Source organism: Neomonachus schauinslandi, chromosome 5, assembly GCF_002201575.2.
Source record: "Neomonachus schauinslandi chromosome 5, ASM220157v2, whole genome shotgun sequence".
Taxonomy (NCBI): Eukaryota; Metazoa; Chordata; class Mammalia; order Carnivora; family Phocidae; genus Neomonachus; species Neomonachus schauinslandi.
Window position 1 is genome coordinate 163,700,845 of NC_058407.1, and position 20,870 is coordinate 163,721,714.

The 20,870-nt window shown below is 40.3% G+C and overlaps 1 protein-coding gene and 1 long non-coding RNA gene across 3 annotated transcripts in view; both read right to left on the bottom strand.

Moving 5' to 3' along the window:
* Positions 1-20,870, bottom strand: part of AUTS2 (activator of transcription and developmental regulator AUTS2) — a 1,127,592-nt gene that overhangs the window by 467,336 nt on the left and 639,386 nt on the right. The window lies entirely within an intron of this gene.
* Positions 1,707-3,241, bottom strand: LOC110589960. Its single transcript, XR_002480915.1, has 3 exons — positions 2,967-3,241; positions 2,606-2,747; positions 1,707-1,740 (listed from the first exon to the last, which is right to left on the bottom strand). It is a non-coding gene; the product is annotated as an uncharacterized LOC110589960 (long non-coding RNA).

Here is a 20,870-nt window from a genome sequence, read left to right on the forward strand (position 1 = left end):
ACCCTCACTTATTCCTAAGACAGTGAGCACTCTTGCTCATGAAGACAGTGCTAAGAGGGCAAATGAGGGACGGACAAGATGATGAGAGTCCTAAAGCTTCAAGTAACTACCATTTATCGAGCACTTAATATGTGCAGACCTGTGATAAGCAACTAATACATGCTACTTCGTTTAATTTGCTTCTCACCATAATCCTGTGAAGTGCACATTATCACTCTCATTTGATAGGTAAAGAAACTAGGGGTCTGACCGCCGAAGTAACTTGCTCAAGGTCACACAGCTACCAAGGGGAATAGCTCACGTTCTTTGCTACTGTACTCTTCAGTTCTCACTGAAGATGCACAAACATTTTATGTAAAAATAACTTTACAACGGGAGGTAGCAACAGATGGCTCCAGCCAAAGGTGGTCCCTGGCCTACTTAATCCGGGGACATGGTTAAAGCTGGAACTTCTGGGGTGGCATGCTCCTTCTGAACAGGACCACAGCTCCTCTAAATCTTTTCCAAATTGCATTTTCTGAACCAAGGCAAACCGAAGTGCCATCACCTGTCAAACGTAGCAGTTTCTTCATCTTAGTGTGTAGCTGAGAAACCTCACCACACAGAATTACCAGAAACAAGGAATCTTTTAAATAAACTCTATTTCCTGTCACACAGAAGGCTGATTCTTTTCTGGGCAACACACATTTGAACCTGATTAAACTGCTGTGATGAACTTCAGAGTCGAGACTGCCCTTGAGCTGAACATCTATCTGATCTTTAATTCCACTACCCACTCATTTCTTGCAGAGCTCACAATTTTCTTGGTCCCACTGGCGAAGACGCGTTCAGGTTCTGCATCAATATGTTCAGTGCTGAATTTATTTCTGTAGGGAGTCCAGTACATCTGAACTTTCCAAAATCATTTGGCCCCCATTACTGGTAAGCAGTGCTCTTAAATAGGTTGTAACTCCAGCTAATAGGCTCCATAATCATAGTTGAATTGAACAAAAGGGTCCAGGAGAGAAAGCCATCAGTCATTTTTATTCCCATCAAATAAGCTGCAAAAGGCAGAAACTTTCCGATTTCAGAATATCACCGTCTCAATTTGATCTTTGGGGTTTATCAGACAGGAAGGGGGGCAGAAGGAAAAGGTCAACCTAAAGGTGTGCAAAATCCTATGATTTAAAATAAAAGACTTTATTGTAAATATAACTTCAGACAGAAATAAAGCAAGTTCCAAAGAAACGAATTTGAGTCTTGACAAATTTCACCTGAATTGCCGGAGGCCAGAGCACTTTAAGAATCCCTTCCAAAGATGAAGCTGAATACTTATCAGTATGGGGTAGAAATGTAGAAAAGGTGACTTTGTTGACAGATTCACATTCTTCTTTTGTCTAATTGATAAGAAATCAGAGAAGTCCATAAACTCCTAAAACAATGACAACAATGATAATACCCCTCTGGGATGATTTTCAGGACTTCCTTGGGAATTCCTAAGGTTTCCTTCAATGACAATCTTATCTTCAAATTAAATTATAAACATAAACTGGCATAGCTGGTATTTAAACATCAATGCTTTTTAAAGATTTTATTCATTTATTTTTGTGAGAGAGAGACAGCTTGCATGAGCACAAGCGGGGGGGGGGGGGGGGGGGGCAGAGGGAGAAGCAGACTCCCCCTTGAGCAGGGAGCCTGATGCAGGACTTAATCCCAGGACCCTGGGATCATGACCTGGGCCAAAGGCAGATGCTTAACCGACTGAGTCACCCAGGCACACACATCAATGCTTTTAAAAATGAATCATTAAAAAAAATGTCTTCTACAAGATACATACCACTACTACAATATACAAACATTCACACTGAGAAGCTGAGGTTACTGTGCTGTGCTTGGTAAGATCAAGTTGGTTTAATGTAGAATATAACAATCTTAGATTCTTGAGTAAAGAAAACGGGGGAGAAAGTGTCCACAAATGTCTGTAATGTGCTCAGATCCACCTCCTGTCCAATGGTAAGTTCAGATGTACCATGTTAATGAGGAGTGGTTCATGCCCACGATCACCCGCAACTTTGCCAAATGCCCACTAAGCATCTCTAATACATTTGTTTGGCAAAACAAACAAAAATAAACAAACAAAAGGCAAAGGAAATCTAAAAAATCTCAATCTTTTCATCAAAATGAATAACCTATTTTTTTTCTTGTGTCTTGGCAGAAACTGCTGCCCCATGCTCTGGGGGCACCTCATCAGGGACACTTGCCTGAGGAGATGGGGACGGGGTGGGGGGGGGGGGGGGAAGGTTAGAAAAGGGCCTGTGGTAGGTCACCCAAGCAGATCACTGGGATGGGTAACTGGTGAATGGTGATGCTGAGAAGGTACTATGTGTTAGTTTCTGAGCTGTGCATAATAATCATAGGCTCAGGGGCCCGTTGCCAGAAGAAAAAGATACAGTTGTTTGGCCTCTTAACACAAGTGATTGTGTTATCCTCTCTCATCCGCCTTACCCATGTGTGAGTGGATATATGTATTTTTCTTTAAATAGGCTCTACAACCAGCATGGGGCCCAATGCAGGGCTTGAACTCATAATACTGAGATTAAGACCTGAGCTGAGACCAAGAGTCAACCAACTGAGCCACCCAGGCACCCCCGTAATTTACAGTTGTATTTAAATGTCCTACTTCTTTGCAAAAGGGGTCTAAAGTTTGATAGATTCCATCAATAAGTTAATGGTGATCTTCTTATTTCAATTAATAAAAAAATTTAAACCTTAATATTTCTTTTTTTTTTTTAGAGATTTTATTTATTTATTTGAGACAGAGAGAATGAGAGAGACACAGAGCACATGAGAGGGGGGAGGGTCCGAGGGAGAAGCAGGCTCCCCACCGAGCAGGGAGCCCGATGCGGGACTCGATCCCGGGACTCCAGGATCATGACCTGAGCCGAAGGCAGTCGCTTAACCAACTGAGCCACCCAGGCGCCCTAAACCTTAATATTTCTTAACATGTTGATTTGCTTTGCTAAAGTACCCTGCTTTGTCTTATTGTTTTGACTGGAATTATACTTAACAATTCTTATAACCCATTTTAATTAATCAAATTGTGTTGGGGTGCCTGGCTGGCTCAGTCGGAAGAACATGTGACTCTTGATCTTGGGGTCGTGAGTTTGAGCCTCATGGTGGGTACAGAGATTACTAAACAAATAGATTTTTAAAAAGTGTGTAAACTGAAAATGATGTGTATTGTGTGCATTACATCCCTGCGATCCATGAAGGAGTAAGTGCGGCTCTGGCTGAGGAATTTTTTTCAGGACACCTAGTACCCAAGTAAGTTCTTCTGCAGCGTCAAACATGAGCTCCGTAAGAGGACGCATCGAAATGTATTTATTGAACACTGTACAACACAAAAAGTTTAGCAATCCTGTCTGGAAAAACAAAAAGTAGACAGGGGAAGGACATGGGAGAAAACCTCATGAAGGACACATTTAGTACATGCTCACCGAGAAGACATAAAGCACATGTCATGGATGTCCTGGAGGACGTGGCCACGTCATGCGGTGGGGACCAAATACAGAAGAACATGGGTATGGATGAGAAGCTGGAGGCCTGCACTCGCTTCCCAGGGGCTCCTGAAGCTGGCAGAGCCTTGGAGGGCTGTCTTTTCAGGTGCACCCACCCCCTGGAACAGTGACTCCCTCAGCCAGCAACTCGCTAGTGCAAAGAAGCAGAGAGGTGAGGGTGTTCATGAATAACATATTTTTTAACGTGATACTGGTCTTTGCTCTTTTTAACAGATATTTCGGTTTCTAACAAGACTCTTTACCTTGTTACTGACATTTCACCCCATCGCTTACAGAGTCTGGGCTCTGACCTACAAAAAACCACAGAAGTCTAGAATCTGTCTTGCATGCATCGTCTTTGCAAAGACCTTTTTCTCCCTTTTAAGGGAAAATGTAGATGGATCTGTTTATCTTTCTCTCTCTTTCAAAATAAAAGCTCCCCCTGTAGTACTACCTTCAGTAAAGCACTCTTCTTTGCACGCCTCCATCAGGAGAGCGCAAGGGAGCCTGAGAACGTTTGCATACTTTAACCACACACCTCTGAGTGCAGTTCTATGCTACAAAGAAAAATCGAAGGGTTTCCTCTCATTTCTGATCCTCGGTAAAGCCTCTTCTGTAGCATGTAGCAGTCTGACCACTCCCTAATCAGGTTCCTTTGGAAAGTCCCTTTATCTACCATTGTTTTATTATTATCATCATTGAAGTCTAGTTGACACACACATCACACCGGTTCCAGGTGTACAGTGATTCGAGACTTACCATACATTATGCTGTGCTCACCACAAGTGTGACTACCACCTGTCACCGTCCCATGTTATTACAAAACTCTGCCTATACTCCCTTCGCCGTACCTCTCATCCCCATGACTTATTCATTCCATAACTATAAGCCGGTACCTCCCACTCCCCATTCTTACTTACTCTTCTCTCACCTCTCTGAAAGCTGTTCTCTACACCATGCCCTTCCGCCCACTAAAGAAGAAATACTCAAGAGGTTCTATCCTCCTCTACTTGCAACGGACTCTCCTGAGAGCTTCAATCCATGCCTCTATGGAGGTAATTTCCCAGGTTATAACTCCAGCTTTGCTCTCCGGGGTCTGGCATCCGGTTGGCCCCTAGGCAGTTCCATCCTAAGGGCCCCTCACTCTCTGTGTAAATTGTAATAAAAATTCACCATGGCCCTCCCCGCTCTAAACCACTGGCCCAACACCCCACCCCCAGCCTTATTCTCACTTACAAACCCAAGCAGATCTCACACCACAAACAACTGCTCACTGACTATTCCGAGAACACTCTGCTACCTACCGGTCTTGCTACGCATTTCATGTCTCTTTGCCTGGTGCAATCTTAACTATCTTTTAAAGGCCAATTGCCCAAATTTCTTACTCGGTCTGATAAACTTTTTTTTTTTTTTTTTGAAACTCAAGCCTATTATTAACCTTTTATACCACTTACAATATTCTATCTTTTGTCATAATCATTTGTGGAGTTTTCTTATTTAATCCACAAGTAAGGAGGGTCTGCCTTCAAGAGACCTACATTCTGCAAGTTGTTTAGTCTGGAGACATTTATGAAATGGGATGAAATGGTCACAAAACGTGTTTAGAGAAAAAAATGTGAAGACTGCTTAAGTGGGATCATAGTCATCTGATACATTTGTATAAATGTGGGATAGTCTTATTTTGTTTCTTTTAAAATAAATATTTTTGGGAATTCTTTTGAATGTTTTACAGGCATGTTCTTTAAAATATTTCACATAAAACCCCTTAGGCTCTGAGCTATTTGCATCTCCAGTGATGATCACAGAGGCAGGTACTCAAATGTCAGAAAAAAGAAAAGTGAAAGAAGAAAGGGAAAGAGGTTAACATTTCAAAATGACAAGTCTGAAACTAACTCGAGGGAAGGTCCAAATGTAAGCTACAGAGATGGAGGCTAGACAGACTCCCTAATTACTTGAAACTTTCTCAGATAAAAAAAGAGGATGTGTGTGTACGTGGGTGTTTGCATTTTTTATCATGGTAAAATATATATAAAACTTAACCATTTTAACTAGTTTTACGTGTATAGTCAGTGTCATTAAGTACATTCACCTTCCTATTGGTTTCTGTTGGTTACATCACCAACATCCATTCACAGAATGTTTTTGTCATCCCTAAAATGAAACTCTGTATCCATTAAATAATAATGCCCTACTCCCCACTCCCCTGGCCCTTGGCAATTTTGTCTCTAGGAATCTCACTACTCTAAGAACCTCAGGTAAGTGGAATCATAAATTTGTCCTTTTGTGTCTGGTTTATTTCACTTAGCATAAGGTCTTCAAGGTTCACCCATGGGGCAGCATGTATCAGAATATTCTTCCTTTTTAAGGCTGAACAGTACTCTGTTACACAGATACACCGTACTCTGTTCATCCATTCATGTGACAATGGACATATAGGTTGCTTCCCCCTTTTGATTACTGGGCATAATGCCGCTATGAACAAGAGTGTACAAGTATCTGTTTGGGACCCTGATCCCAATTAGTTTGAGTATACACCCAGAAGTGAAATTGCTGGATCATAAGGTAATTTCATATTTAATTATTTTGACGAACCACCAAACTACTATTTTTCAAAAAGACGTATTTATGATCTCTGGGAGACTTAACCTCTTCAAGCCTTCATGGCAAACGCATGAAATGGGACATGGTTTGTATCAGAGGTCCCTTACCTCTCTAACACTCTGACTGTAAACTTAGATCTATAAACCCACCACTGACCTAGAGCCCAAGTATTATCAACCTGCCCTGCGCCCCCACAACAGAAAGGGCAAACTCAACTAGAGGAAAACTCTAGAGCACAGAATAAGAAGCCCTTTCAAGGGAAGGAGGGAAAGAAGAAAAGAGAAGAGAAGAAAAAAGCTCAGAGTATAAAAATAGAAGGGCAGGAGAAATTGTGGAGAACTTAAGGCAGGGAGGCCTCGAGTGGCAGAAAGAAATGGGGATCGGGTATTTAGGGCTCCCCACGCACCCTGCTGTAGAAAATGCAACAGCCTAAAGACATCCAAAGAGAGGCTATTAAGAAGCACAGCAGGGGCGCCTGGGTGGCTCAGTCCTTAAGCGACTGCCTTTGGCTCAGGTCATGATCCCAGGGTCCTGGGATCCAGCCCTGCGTCGGGCTCCCTGCTCCGCGGGAAACCTGCTTCTCCCTCTCCCACTGCCCCTGCTTGTGTTCCTGCTCTCACTTCCTCTCTCTCTGTCAAATAAATAAAATCTTTTAAGAAATTAAAAAAAAAAAGAAGTAATTAGAAATTAGAGTCAAACTAAGAATGAGAGAAAATCAGGACGTTTACCACAAGTGGCCCCTTTTCCTGCCTGTCTTTTTGGAAACATTCTCTTTACCTCTGAAAACGGTCCCACTGCTCAAGCAGTTCAATCTCTAAGAACTGACGAGCAGCAACCATTTGCCCCAAGTACTTCCATCCAGACTGAAAGCTGACAACTGCTCTCATGGATGCAAAAAAGGTCACCAAGTTTATAAAAAGGATTAAGAAATGAAAACCAGAGAACCCAATATGGCTTTGTAATTTGGCTTAGCCATCTTTAAACTTTAAAGGGTAGGTTGGTGGTACATACAAGAAAAACACATTTTTTAAATGGGACTCCAGAGGCGCTGCATGACATATCCTGTCAGGAATTACATCTTCTCTCTGATATTTTCATCCAAGTGTTTATTAAACAAGCTCCTACTTTCATCCACATTATTTTGATTAATGCATGAAAAGGTTCAAGAATTACAGAAGAGAAATCTAAGGTGATTGTGCATTAAAATAAATGAAAGGATGGCTCTTGGTTCACAGTCACTGTATTTCATAACTAAAATGTTTCCTGCCCTTTTTTTTTTTTTTTTTCAAATTTAACTGCAATACACTTCTCTTGGCTTCGGTTTTGAAGTAATGATATAAAATTCATTTTATCTCTTTTTCAAGCCTGGCTCTTTCATACATAACATCAGACTTGTCATATCTGAGGAATTATTAAAATAAGACGGAGACTGCTATTTCTGAGCAGAAAAGCCTCTTTGAGCCGGCATCCTCAGGAGAGATGCGGACTCAATCTCATTAGTTAGTGCTGAGACGCGTCCTAGTCTCCAGGTTCAAGGTGATGAAAGATTAGGGCGTTGGGCCTTGTCTCATTTTGTATGCAGCACACATCCCTCCCTGCCCGTGAACACGAAATTACATTGAACCTGGGGAGTCTAACTCCATTAATTTTAAATGGAAGATTAATTTAACAATATGCGGCAGATATTTGTTACAGACCTATCATGTAAAAGTGACGGTTAGCAATAAATTGTGGGGACTCATACTGGCCAGTGGCCCTGGCTCAAATAAATCAGGAGGCATTTACACATAATTGCTGTTTTTAAAGACGGGGATATGGGTGATGTGTTTCTTTGATGAAAGATTGGGCAACCCCATTCAAAGAAACAGCAGCTGATATTAAAGCCATAGTGCTGTTCTGGAGGGAGACATTTTTGATTAGTATTTCTGGAATAATCATTTAGGAATAACAAATACTGTACTGATGTAGCGTAATCCTTTTTTTTTTTTTGAAACCTGTATAATAATTCTAAGGCATGAAATTGTCATGGTATTTTTGTCAATTTCCTTAAAGTAATTACAATGATAATACCCTTAGAGATGAAAATTTGCAAGGGATGAAGAGAGGATGAGAAGAAAGAGGCAGAAAAGGTATCACTGCCAATAAAGACAAGCAATTCTACTGATTTTCTAGAAAGAATTACAATAATATACATAAACAGTAATTTGCAAGGCTTTGAGAGGGACAAAGAGGGACAATGGCAACTAGAGAGAAGCATTCTTGAGGAAGAAAGTGTGGGATTCTTTTTAAGTACCACTTGACACATTTTTTTAAAGCAAATTCTCATCTTCTTGAAGCAAGTGAGAGGAAAGAAAGAAAGAAAGACATAGGATGCCCCGAACGCTTAACTGCTACAGGGTAAGCGATGCAAAGGAGGAGCCAAGGCCACTGGCTGTTGGCGGCACTTGTCAGGAGAGGCTCCAGAATGGAACCATCCAGCGTGAGGGTCCGCCTGCCCTCTCACAGAGAATGAGGGTGTTACTCTAATCTCCTCTCCTCTGCAAGCACCAGCCTTACCAGCACTTAGGGGAAGGATGCTCAAGGACTTCTGTTTTCACTCAAGTGAGTGTGATAGGAGCTTTGCTCCTGTCTCTTCTTTTTTTTTTTTTTTTTTAAGATTTTATTTATTTATTAGAGACAGAGAGCACATGAGAGGGGGGAGGGTCAGAGGGAGAAGCAGACTCCCTGCCGAGCCGGGAGCCCGACGCGGGACTCGATCCCGGGACTCCAGGATCATGACCTGAGCTGAAGGCAGTCGCTTAACCAACTGAGCCACCCAGGCGCCCGCTCCTGTCTCTTCTAAAAGATTAAGGTGGGAAGAGGGCAGGGTGAGGATTATGTGTCTTCCCTCCACGCGCCCTCTCAACACACTCAAGGGACTGCCAGCAAGTTGGCATAAAAACCCATCTCTTGGAAGCACACATCATTCTGCTCCACTCTGTTTAGCAATATGAGAAGCGGGGTGGGGTGGGGGGGATAGGTAGCCCTTGAAACACTACTTGACATGTCCCCTGGTTCCAGTCTTGAACCCCTCTCCAAGATATCTTTCCACAGAGCCATTAGAATGAGCTGGCAAATCAGATCAGAACACTTTCCTGTTGCAAATCTTTCAAAGGCTCCTGACTGCCCATAGAATTAAGTCCAAACTCCTTAGCATGGTACATAAGGATATTCACTCCAAACTCCTTAGCACCCCTGTCCATTCTCATTTACCCTCCGGACACATGAACTTCACACTCCTAAATGTTCAACTTGTACATTTCAGGACTGGCGTATACTTCCACACCACCTTTTCCATATGCCATTGCCTCTGTATTTAATATTCTTCTTAAGTGTCCTCTTCTGGTAAACTCCTACTCATCCTTCAACACCCAACTCCAACACCACACCGTCTATAAAGTAGTCAAAACTTTTTTGTTTTTTTGCTACTTGAGAGCATGGGCCTGCCCTATTCATCTTCTATCCCCAGCATCAACTCAAGGAAGATAACATGTAGATGTGTGATCATATTTGTTAAGTTCATAACAAATGGCTTCTTTTACAGAAGGTATTTCTCAAGACTAGACAGGATGGTTAGCATAGAGGCGATAAGGAGAGAAAGGATATGCTGATATATTTCAGGGATCTTTTTTTTTTTTTAAGGTAGGGGAAGGGCAGAGAGGGAGGGAGAGAGAGAATTGTAGGCAGGCTCCATGCTCAACACAGAGCCCGACGCGGGGCTTGATCCCACAATCCTGATGACCTGAGCCGAAATGAAGAGTTGGACGCTTAACCAACTGAGCCACCCAGGCGCCCCAAGGGATCTTTATCATGGTGGTCAATTCTGTTTTGATACATAATTTCACACATTAGTGTATAATAGTTAAAAAAGGAAATGGCAAGTAGTAGGGCTCAAACAGGAAGAACAATAGGCCCCTCAAGAGTAAAAGGGTTTGGTTTATTTTAATGGGTTATGGGAGGGGTGAGGTGGTAAAATGGCAACAGGAGAAGAAGCCAAAGTAGTAACAACTAATATTAATGCTTACTACGAGACTTGCACTGTTCTACGGTCTTCACATGTATTATCTCCTTTAATCTTCTCTATTTACCTTGATGAAATAGGTACCATTATAAACATCTCCATTTTAGAGATAGGAAACTGAGGTACAGAGACTTTCAGGAACTTGCTTAAGGTCATTCAGACAGTAGGTGACAGAACTAGAATTTCAATCCTAGGCCGTTACACTTCAGACTCCCTCAAAGAATTCATTTAGGAGCCAGTAGGTGGTCCTCCTGCCACCCACTTGGGGCAAGCTCAGGGCCCTACTTCTTGAAAGGGAGGCCCTGAACAAGAGAAGAGGGATGGATCAAGGCATCTCCTAAGACACTGAGAAACTGCCAGGGGAATGAGAACAAGAATGCCAGGTAAGGACCAGACCAGGAAGGAGCCATGGCAAAGGGCAGGACTGTTCTTTGAGCCCAGGTGAGCAGTGGCGTCCCAAGAAGGCTCCACCCACTGGGAGAAGAGGGTTTATAAAAACCTACACATTAGGCAAGGCCTGGTTATCACACCGTTGGTAGTCAAGTACCTAGTAGTCAAGAGACTGCAGAGGCTCAAAGCAAATCTGGGTTAAAGATAAAAATTGGTTCAGAATGATATAATATTATTGAAAAACAGCTTCCGCAGACTTACGCTCATATGTACGTGCACAGGAAGGCTTCCTCAATAACCACTTAAGAGGAGATGATTAAAGTCTGCATTCTGACATTTCCCAGTTGGGAGTGAATCTCCTTGCAGGTGACAAAGTTAACAGTCCTACCATTAACAGGGCCAGGTATTTTAAAGAAATTCCTGCTCCATATTCGTATATTCAGTACACCTTTCTTATTTAAGCACTGTCACATGAAAAGTAAATTTTACTCCATGAGATCTGAAATACATCTTCAAGCCAATTTAAAAGAATAACTAGTCCCATGTAGTAATAATGATGATAATAGTAATAACAATAAACTAACCCCAAAGGTGATTTCTTATGCTTCTATTGTAACTTTCCTCTAAAGATTGGCAAGTTATTAGAGAACACTAATTAAACTATATAGTTTTCCCAAAGAAGAAGCTACAATTATTATTTTGTTGTTGTAGTTTTCCACATGGATGATAGGGGTGAGGAGTTAAGATACCTAATGTTCTTTTACTGCAGCCTAAACCCTAAACCTCATCTCCCTTCTCTAGAAATGCAACTGAAACATGCATGATTAAAACAGCATCACTATTTAATAAACAAATAATTGTCCCTATTTTAAAAAAAAGTCTGTGCTAAGCTACTTATGGAAAGAAAGTTTATTGGGATTATAGAAGAAAAACTAACAAGCTATTGTAACTCTATTAGAAAGAGTTAACAAGCCATTGGACAAATCGTGAGAAATGGAGATGTGTTTATACTTAGAGCTTTTAAATATAAACTATTCACTTCTTCTCTTCCCTAGGCTCCTGGTCAATTTAGCGCAAGATGAGAATACAGTTTACCATTAAGAAACACTCAGATGTCATAAAAGGTGCTGGGGGTGTTATATAAGGATCAAACTCTTAAGAAAAAGAAAACATGCCCACACTCTAGTCTTCAGGGAGAAGTCAGGGCTAGGGTGTAACAGAGTTGATAAAAAAAAAAAAATAAAACCACAGTATCTTAAATTTACCACTGATGCCGTGGTCGCCAGCACTGGATGCCTCTAACTAGTTCAGTTTTGTGCTTTAATGTTAAATTTCTTATGGGAGCACATCACCTAATTAGAGGAATTGATAACTGCACTGTTCCATAATGAGGCCAATACATTTCAAAGTCATTAAAGATAACCAAGGCAGTAAGTCTGGGTTTAAGCGGCGTTTCCTCAGATTTCACAGTCTGCATGTTGCAAGTGTAGAGGGGGAAAAGCAATCCCTGCCTAGTCAACTGTAAATGCTGGGTTATTGGAATCTTTAAAACAGGCAGCAAGGAGAAAATTACATGGCCAAATCTCCTTTTTCCAGTTAATGAAGAATTAAGGCTCCCATTTACCATATTAGAAGGTTCATCGGAGGTCTCGGCCCTCCATAGCTGGTGTTTGACAGCAGTGTCAGTGTATCTGAGTCTGAATGCGTAAGTGCATGACAGAGGATCATTCATAACTGTCACATCTACTTATCTCTCTCACTGTCACCCAGCTAACGAAATTCAGGCCGTGGAGCGGTCTGCCTCTGTCCCGCTCTCAACCCAGCTCAAGGAAAAAGGCATTCCAGAACCCATTCATGTCCTATTATCACGTCAGCACATTTTGACTCTCCAAGGGTCAGCATTGCTTCCTGTAATCTCCCCGTCCGAGGGAGAAGACAAGATGTCCCTGGGACTCATGTCCATACAGATTGCGTCTGGTGTCAGCGTTCATAAAGAACACCTCGGAGAAATAATGCCACAGAAGAAAGATTTTTGAATATATTATTCCCTATTTCAGGGGGGGAAAAAAAATCACAGCATTCAGAGTTTATCTTTGACGGGTAATGAGCAAATGCCATTTCTATGCACTAAACAGCAATAAGCGCGGGAGGGTTTCATAATGCAATTTGCTACAGCACACAGATATTTAAACTAAAAGAGGACGGGGAAGCTGATATAGGGATGTCTGTAACCAAACCAATCAGAAGATTTTGACGACAATGTAGCACAAAAAGAAGATACAATTTGATTTGCAAATATTATCACAGAAGCAGCTTATTGGCACAGAAGAAAGTAGCTCGGTTATTAATGTGTCGCCAACAATAGAAATCAGAGTCGGTATGACGAAACCTGCCCGTTTTCCAACGAGCAGGCCATCTGCAAAATGGCAAATGGGCTGTGTCCTGAAGCAAGTAATTTGACATGTAAGTGCTGATGTGTTTTTGCATCTCAGACTCCTTTGAAACCAAAGGAAATAAAACACTACCAAAGGTTATTTATGATAAATTCACATTTGGAAAGCTCTCCTTTGTTACTTCTGAAATTCAGACAATGGCACCGATTTCAGTACTGCCTCATGCAGATTTTTCTTTAAAACACAAAAAGTGGGCGCCTGGGTGGCTCAGATGGTTAAGCGTCTGCCTTCGGCTCAGGTCATGATCTCAGGGTCCTGGGATCGAGTCCCGCATCAGGCTTCCTGCTCCTTGGGAGCCTGCTTCTCCCTTTGCCTCTCTCTCTCTCTCTCTGTCTCTCATGAATAAATAAATAAAATCTTAAAAAAAAAAAAACAAACACAAAAAGTTCCCACATACTCATTTGTAGTCATCTCCCACTGGGTTAATTTTTTTAAATTTCATTTCTTCTTATACCAATTCTTAATTGAGATAAAATTCATACAGTGTAAAATTCTTCATTTTAACCATTTTAAACTGTACACTTCACTGGGTTTTGAGTATATTCTACGGTTGTGCAAATATCACCACTATCTAATTCCAGAACATTTCATCACCCCCAAAAGAGAACCCATACCCATTAAGCAGTCACTGCCCACTCCCTTCTCCCCACAGGCACTGATAGCCATGAATATACTTTCTGTCTCTATGGATTTACCCATTCTGAACATTTCCTATAAACGAAATCATATAATATGTGCCCTTTTGTGTCTGGCTTCTTTCGAGCACCATAACGTTTTCAACGTTCAGTACTTCATTCCTTTTTATGGCTGAGTAATACTCTGCATTTTGTTTTACCATTTATCTATTGATTTATTTTGATATACCACATTTTGTTTATACATTTATCAGGTGATGGACACTTGGGTTGTTTCCACTTTTTGGCTCTTATGAATAATGTTGCATGACCATTCTGTGCAAGTTTTTCACATGTTTTCAGTTCTCTTGGGTATATACCTAGGAATGAGGGTTGCCATATATAGTTGTGCAGGTTGTACACTGCACAACCCAGAAAACACCATTCAAACTGCAGCCACAAACTGCACAATTTACAAAAGCAGCCTTACTTGACACAGACCTTACTGAGAAAGAAATTGATTTATCTGCTTACTTTAGAAGTCCGAGTTGTCATAATAGATTTGAATGGCCTTTGATGGCAGTTTTTCCTAAATGAATCACATTTAAGGTAAGAAAAACTATACTTTTCAAGTGCTTGTCAGTTGTCAGGCTTAAATAAGACCAATATACTACTTTCAGTCACAATGAATTTTCAACAACCCAAACATTCAGGGATTAATATTTCTGCTTATGGGCCACCTGCCTTCACTGCCCTCCCTTGCCTTCCTGATACCTGCATCTTTCATGTTCTCCTCATCAGTAGTCTTACTATAGAGTTCAGAGAACCAATGAGAATAATAAAAAAAGAACTGACATCCTGTGTGGCTTCTCATTAGTAGAACTGATCTAAAAAGTTCAGTAGAAGAAGGGATTGAAGAAAAGACGTAACATTTTAATTTTCTTCAGTGATTATTTTTCCACTCCAGCCCTAATTCCTCCCTATCTTACCCATTCTTCTTAAGCAAATGGTCACTTAGGAAAAGACACTAGTTTATTACATTAAAAAAGAGAGACAGTGTGTACTTAATTCATAAGAAACTAGGCAGAAAAGGTTGTTCTCATGTAGGTACTGGATTTTCAACATGAACGCCTTCAAAACCATGTTTTTGGCAACAGTGGCTCTCTATAAAACCTGTCACATACCTTATGTTCCCCGTTCTTCCTACTGTTCCAGCTGTAAGAGTTAGCAGTAAGGCTGACTACAAAATGATTTTCAATCCTTGAGGTTCTAGATATAAGAACTGGAAGTCATTATTGCTTTTAGATTAAGGCAATAAACACTATTCTTACGAAACAAAACCCTCAATCCTAAGAAGTAAGATATGTTTGGGGAACATGAGCTAAATAGAAGGGGAATGCCCCAAACTATACAGTTTGGTAGGATTCCAGAGGCCACGTGCTGCTTGAGTATTAGGACAACTTAGTCTTCAACCTACTGACACTTCTTAAAAGTATGGGATCAAACTTAAAAGAAACTGAAGTGTCTAACTATACCTTACCCTCTCTAGAAAAATTCCTCTGATATTTGCAATGCAGAGGCCATGTCATTCCTTCTGATTCTTGATCCATCTCTGTATCCTCATCCTCTTAACAGGTAGACACATTCCTCCAAAGCTGTCACTTCCTCAAGGAAAAGAAAGAGTCTTCTCACATTGCTCACATACTCACGTATAGACCCTTCTCTTCTGTGGTGGAGCTTTGCAATTAGTGCCCCAGCCAAAACCTTTAAGCGTAAAGAAACAGTCTGCAAAACTATGTGATCTTAGTGAAAAGATAATAGTGCAGCTAAGAACAGACTCACAACTACTACAACAAAAAAAACAACAGAAACAAAAACATTTTGGCCAGCAGTTTGCTAAAGAGTGCAGACATTCTCAAGCAGACCAGAAGTTCTAACACAAAGAGGAAAAAACATGCTAGGAAGAATTTTTTTGTGACAATTTTTTATGAATGCTTCTAGTCTTCCAACATAATAGAACTGGAGAGAAGAGAAAGCAGCATTGCCAATTGGATCAAATTACTAGTGGAACAATGCAAGCGAATGTGTCCTTAGTTCTACACAGTTTTGAAAACTTCGAGACAAAAATAAATTGCATGACCCCCTGGTAACTTCCATTAGAACTTATAGGAACAAATTGTTTGCCTCAAGCTGGGTGGAATATACATTCAAATTCAGGCTCTTGAAGGAAATTATTAAGTAGAGTCATATTAGCTTTCTCTGAAGCATACTCGTTTTCAGTATTGCCACTGTATAGACCAATTATGATACCTTTCCATGCTGAGAAATGATTGTTCTGCTAACACAGTTCTGGTAAGAATCAAAAGCACTACATTTTTAACCTTGGGGGATTTTTGTTATTGTTGCTCCCTTGCCAGTTCCTTCAAATGGAAAACATCTTCCATTAATCTAAATGCAAAATTTGTTTCGGCTTTCCAAAGTTACTTGAAAAATGTTAAGCACAAAGCAATAAAGTTTTTATGCTCTTAAGACCACTAATGCTTTGAGCTTCATACTCATTTTGAAGAAATGAACATTTTATGGTTCACAGAGGAATAGCTACATGAATAATATCTGAGATTATAATGCATCTAGCAGAAAAAGATTAAGTTTATGTAAACTATTTAATCAGATATGAAATTTTCTCTAGAGGATAAAAATTCTGACCTTATTTAAGTTTACTTTAAAAATACCAATATCATGTTTCTACCAAGGGAATGCACCAATTTTCCCATTTGTGTAATATAAATATTCATTAGAGACAAAACTTAACATAAGATGTACTGCACTGACCCAAGGATGTCATAATGGATGGCCCTATATAATACAGAGATTGAATCAGAAGAACTCTGGGTTACTATTTGGTCTAAAATACTTAGTTGCTAACTTCTTAACTGATACACAACCATTTTAGAGGTGACTATTACTGCTAAAGAGTATATGGTTGAGTATGTTATGCTAAAATCCCTATGTTTTCATTAAATATATTTCCTAAGAGATAACATTTATGCAAATACACAGGGCTAAAACTGAGCGGATAATATTTAATGCAATTTATGTACACTCACCAAGTTAATTTCTATGTAAGATTCCAAACTTGATAAATATAATAAATGATCTGTGATTACGACCCATAGTCCACAGATCATATCATAGTAGGGCCCAGGGATCCCATATCCAACTCCCAATGACCCAAAACTGTCTTTATTGTAAATGTAGGGGCTAATATTATAACTCTACCGTAACCAGTTATGAAGAAGGGGCCTATTTGGAATCATCTTAAGATGTATTGGAATATGTAAATACTTGAAAATTCTTTTTTTGCAACTTATAGCTAAAAGAGATTTCAGATGACAGTTAAAAATTTTATTGCTTCATTCATAAAACATACGCATGATAAAATTAGTTTCTATAGATCTTTTTGAAGATAATAGCCATATTTCAAAAAGCTTTAAATGTTTCCTTTTCTTTAACTTGATATATAAACCAAGGTTAATATATGGAGAAAACAAACTTAATTTCACAGTATCAATTAAGATGTCAGATATGTGATAAAACATAGAAGTTTAAACATATAAAAACTTTTAAACAAATAAGAAACTGATCGTAAGACACTAACCATGAAATTCTAGCACTTGCTTTTCAGAGTATATATTATTAAATAATTTTTTGGAAAGTGTCACATACCGAAATATTTTAATTAATGCCTGCTATACTTTCACTGACATAAAATTAACAACATGAAGATAAAATTATTTTTTACTAGAAAAATAACTTGAAAACAAGCATGGAATTAGAAAATATTGTCAGGGCGACTGGGTGGCTCATTCGTTAAGCATCTACCTTCGGCTCAGGTCATGATCCCAGGGTCCTGGGATGGAGTCCCATATTGGGCTCCCTGCTCCGCGGGAAGCCTGCTTCTCCCTCTCCCTCTCCCCCTGCTTGTGTTCCCTCTCTCGCTGTGTCTCTCTGTCAAATAAATAAATAAAATCTTAAAAAATATATATATAAAAAATTGTCAGCCAGAGAGACAATATACAGAAATGAATCCTATCAAACATTATTTAGAAAACAAAATGGCAGTCATAGCTGCCCATGAATAAAGGGCTGCTCCTGACACCAAGATTCTGAGTTCCTACTAAGCTATTCAAAATGTGTTCTCTGAATCCAGAATTCACCTACTGAAGCCTTTCAAATACCTGTGATGATAACAACAGCAAGGAGTAATTTGGATCCAGAATTTTCCTGGGTCCATTAATTTTGATCCAGCTGAGTCCATTGGAGGAAAAGGTATTTAAATCAGTGGTTTCAATAACGTGGCATAAATGCTTTGATCAAGATATATGCATGAGATTATACAGAAGGAACATCTAATATTTTCTCTGGCCTCTCTTCTTTTAGCAGAAATGGGACTAGAACAAATGTATTTTTTAATCAACTTTATTATATTGAGGGATAATACACATTAAACAAAAATGTACCCATTTGAGGTGTACATTTTGATGTTTTAATACACACACACACACACACACACACACCACCCCCCCCGTGTAACCATCACCACAATCAAGAGACAGAACATTTTCCATCATCCATGTTCCCTCATGCTACTCTGTAACCAATGCCCCCAACTTGTGATCCCAGGCAAACTGGTCTACTTTCTGTTACTAGAGATTTTATAAGTGGAATCACAGAGTACTTTTTTTGTGTCTGACTTATTTCACTCACCACAATGCTTTTCAAATTCATCTATGTGGTTGTGCACATCATAAGGTTGTTTGTTTTTAGCACTTAGTAAGAACCATTATCTGGATATGCCATAATTTTCACCTATTAATGGGTATCACTTGTTTCCAGTTTTTGGCTACTATGAAAAAAGCTACTATGAACCTTAGTGTACAAGTCTTCATATGGGCATATGTTTTCATTTCTCTTGGGTAGATACATAGGAGTGGAATTGCTGGGTTGTAGGGTAAATATACAAGAAACTTTACTAAAAAGTTTAAAAAAAAACTTTATAAGAAAATTCCAAATTAGGACAAATGTCTTGATTCACAGTTTTAATCAGGGTTTTAATTATGATCCTGGGACCCCTTCCTTCTCCACATATCCACACTTAAAAGATATTTATTTGGACTTCACTCAAACTAGTTGGCACCTCTTTCCCCCAAATCATGAGGCCAAGATACAAATGAGTCAACAGCTTTCAGGATCCAAGCGAAAGAAGAGCTCCAAATGATCTGGTTCAAACTGAAGTAATGCCAACACTTAGCACTTACAGAAGAGTCCTCTAAACACTCCGAGCAGACGCCACTCTTCTCAGCTCATGCCTGGTAGGAAGTGGTCAACAACAAGAAGGCATCTGCTAGGGTAACTGGCATCAGATTTGACTCATTATCCTGTCAAAGGCTCTGGCATATACACCATGGACCTGGCACGAGCACCGACAGGCAAAGAATGTGGCAAAACTACGAAGGGGAGAAGGAATCAAGCAGGTGAAGACTGAATGCACATAGTCCCTGTTCAGTGTGCATGCCAGGTCACCGACACGACCATGAGCTATGCTCAGTGACTCTCACTGATCATCAATTCAATTGCACTCCTTTTTTCTGATGAGCTAGAACACCTCAATGATCAAGTTTAAGTACTTTTTAAAGGAAAAAAAAAAAGATTCATCACAAGGAATAAATACTGTACGTACGGTGACAGATGTTAACTAGACGTATGGTGGTGATCACTTCACAATATACACAAAGTATCGAATCATTACATCATATACGTGGAACTAATAAAATGTATGTCAATTAGGGGCACCTGGATGGCTCAGTCGTTAGGCGTCTGCCTTCGGCTCAGGTCATGATCCCAGGGTCCTGGGATCGAGCCCCACATTGGGCTCCCTGCTTCGCGGGAAGCCTGCTTCTCCCTCTCCCACTCCCCCTGCTTGTGTTCTCTCTCTCTCTCTGTGTCTGTCTCTGTCAAATAAATAAATACTTTAAAAAAAAATGTATGTCAATTATACTACAATAAAAAGAAGGAAAGCGGGGCGCCTGGGTGGCTCAGTCCTTAAGTGTCTGCCGTAGGCTCAGGTCATGATCCCAAGGGTCCTGGGATCGAGCCCCGCATCAGGCTCCCTGCTCCACGGGAGGCCTGCTGCTCCCTCTCCCACACCCCCTGCTTGTGTTCCCTCTCTCGCTATGTCTCTCTCTGTCAAATGACTAAATAAAATCTTTAAAAATAAAAAATTTTTTTAATTAAAAAAGAAATTAAAAAAAAAAAAAAGAAGGAAAGCAAAGCCTACTGTGGACCAGGTTCTGAATGTGTGCATGAAATGAAAGGAACCGGTTAGGGAGGTCCTAGAGGTCAAAACGTTCAGGAAGAAAGGTATCTGGTACCAGAAGGAAACGTCTTTGGCAACTGCAGGATGCATACCAAGTACGAAAGTGCTCCGGGTCCCTCCATTGTGGACAGAATGGATACACTGCTGTTGCTGTCCACTCAGAGAAGCCCACACCTGGAAAACGCCATAGCTAACAGTTACAATATTCTTCCAAAGTGCTTGTAAGATTACAAAGGAAAGGAATCAGGGCATTGTGAGTTCCTGCAGGGCAACACATAGTAAATGAAACAAATGAGCCCCCAAACTGTGGAGGAACCTCTGATAAATACTGTTCTGCATGCACCATTCCTACAAGGAGATACGGAGTGAGGTCTCCTTCTAGGTATGTCTCACCAAACCACACAGCCAACGTCAGATTCCTGGGAAAGAACCACTATTAAATATGCTCAAAGTCCTAAAAGGGTCATCAACTTGTTAGAGTCACTCTGTCCTAGACTCTACAGGGATTTCTAGTCACTTTCAAAGTTTACCTTATCTACTGTAATCACATATTTGTGTTCGTATGCTTGGCTAGATCCTGAGGATTTCTTAGAGCCAAGAACACAAATACCATTTTCATAGCATCCTCATAAAACTGAAGATGGGCTACAGCCTGGTCCATTTCAAAGTAGCAGATACTCACTAGATAAATGGCTCACAAATGAAACTTTGTGAAGGGGTCCCAATAAATTCCTTGCCTTACACATGCACAGGGATCTAGTGCATTCTGCAGCAGGCTTGAGAAGGTTCTAGTGTTCAAAGAAGAAAATGACAGCCAGAGTCATGTTCAACAAAATTCAT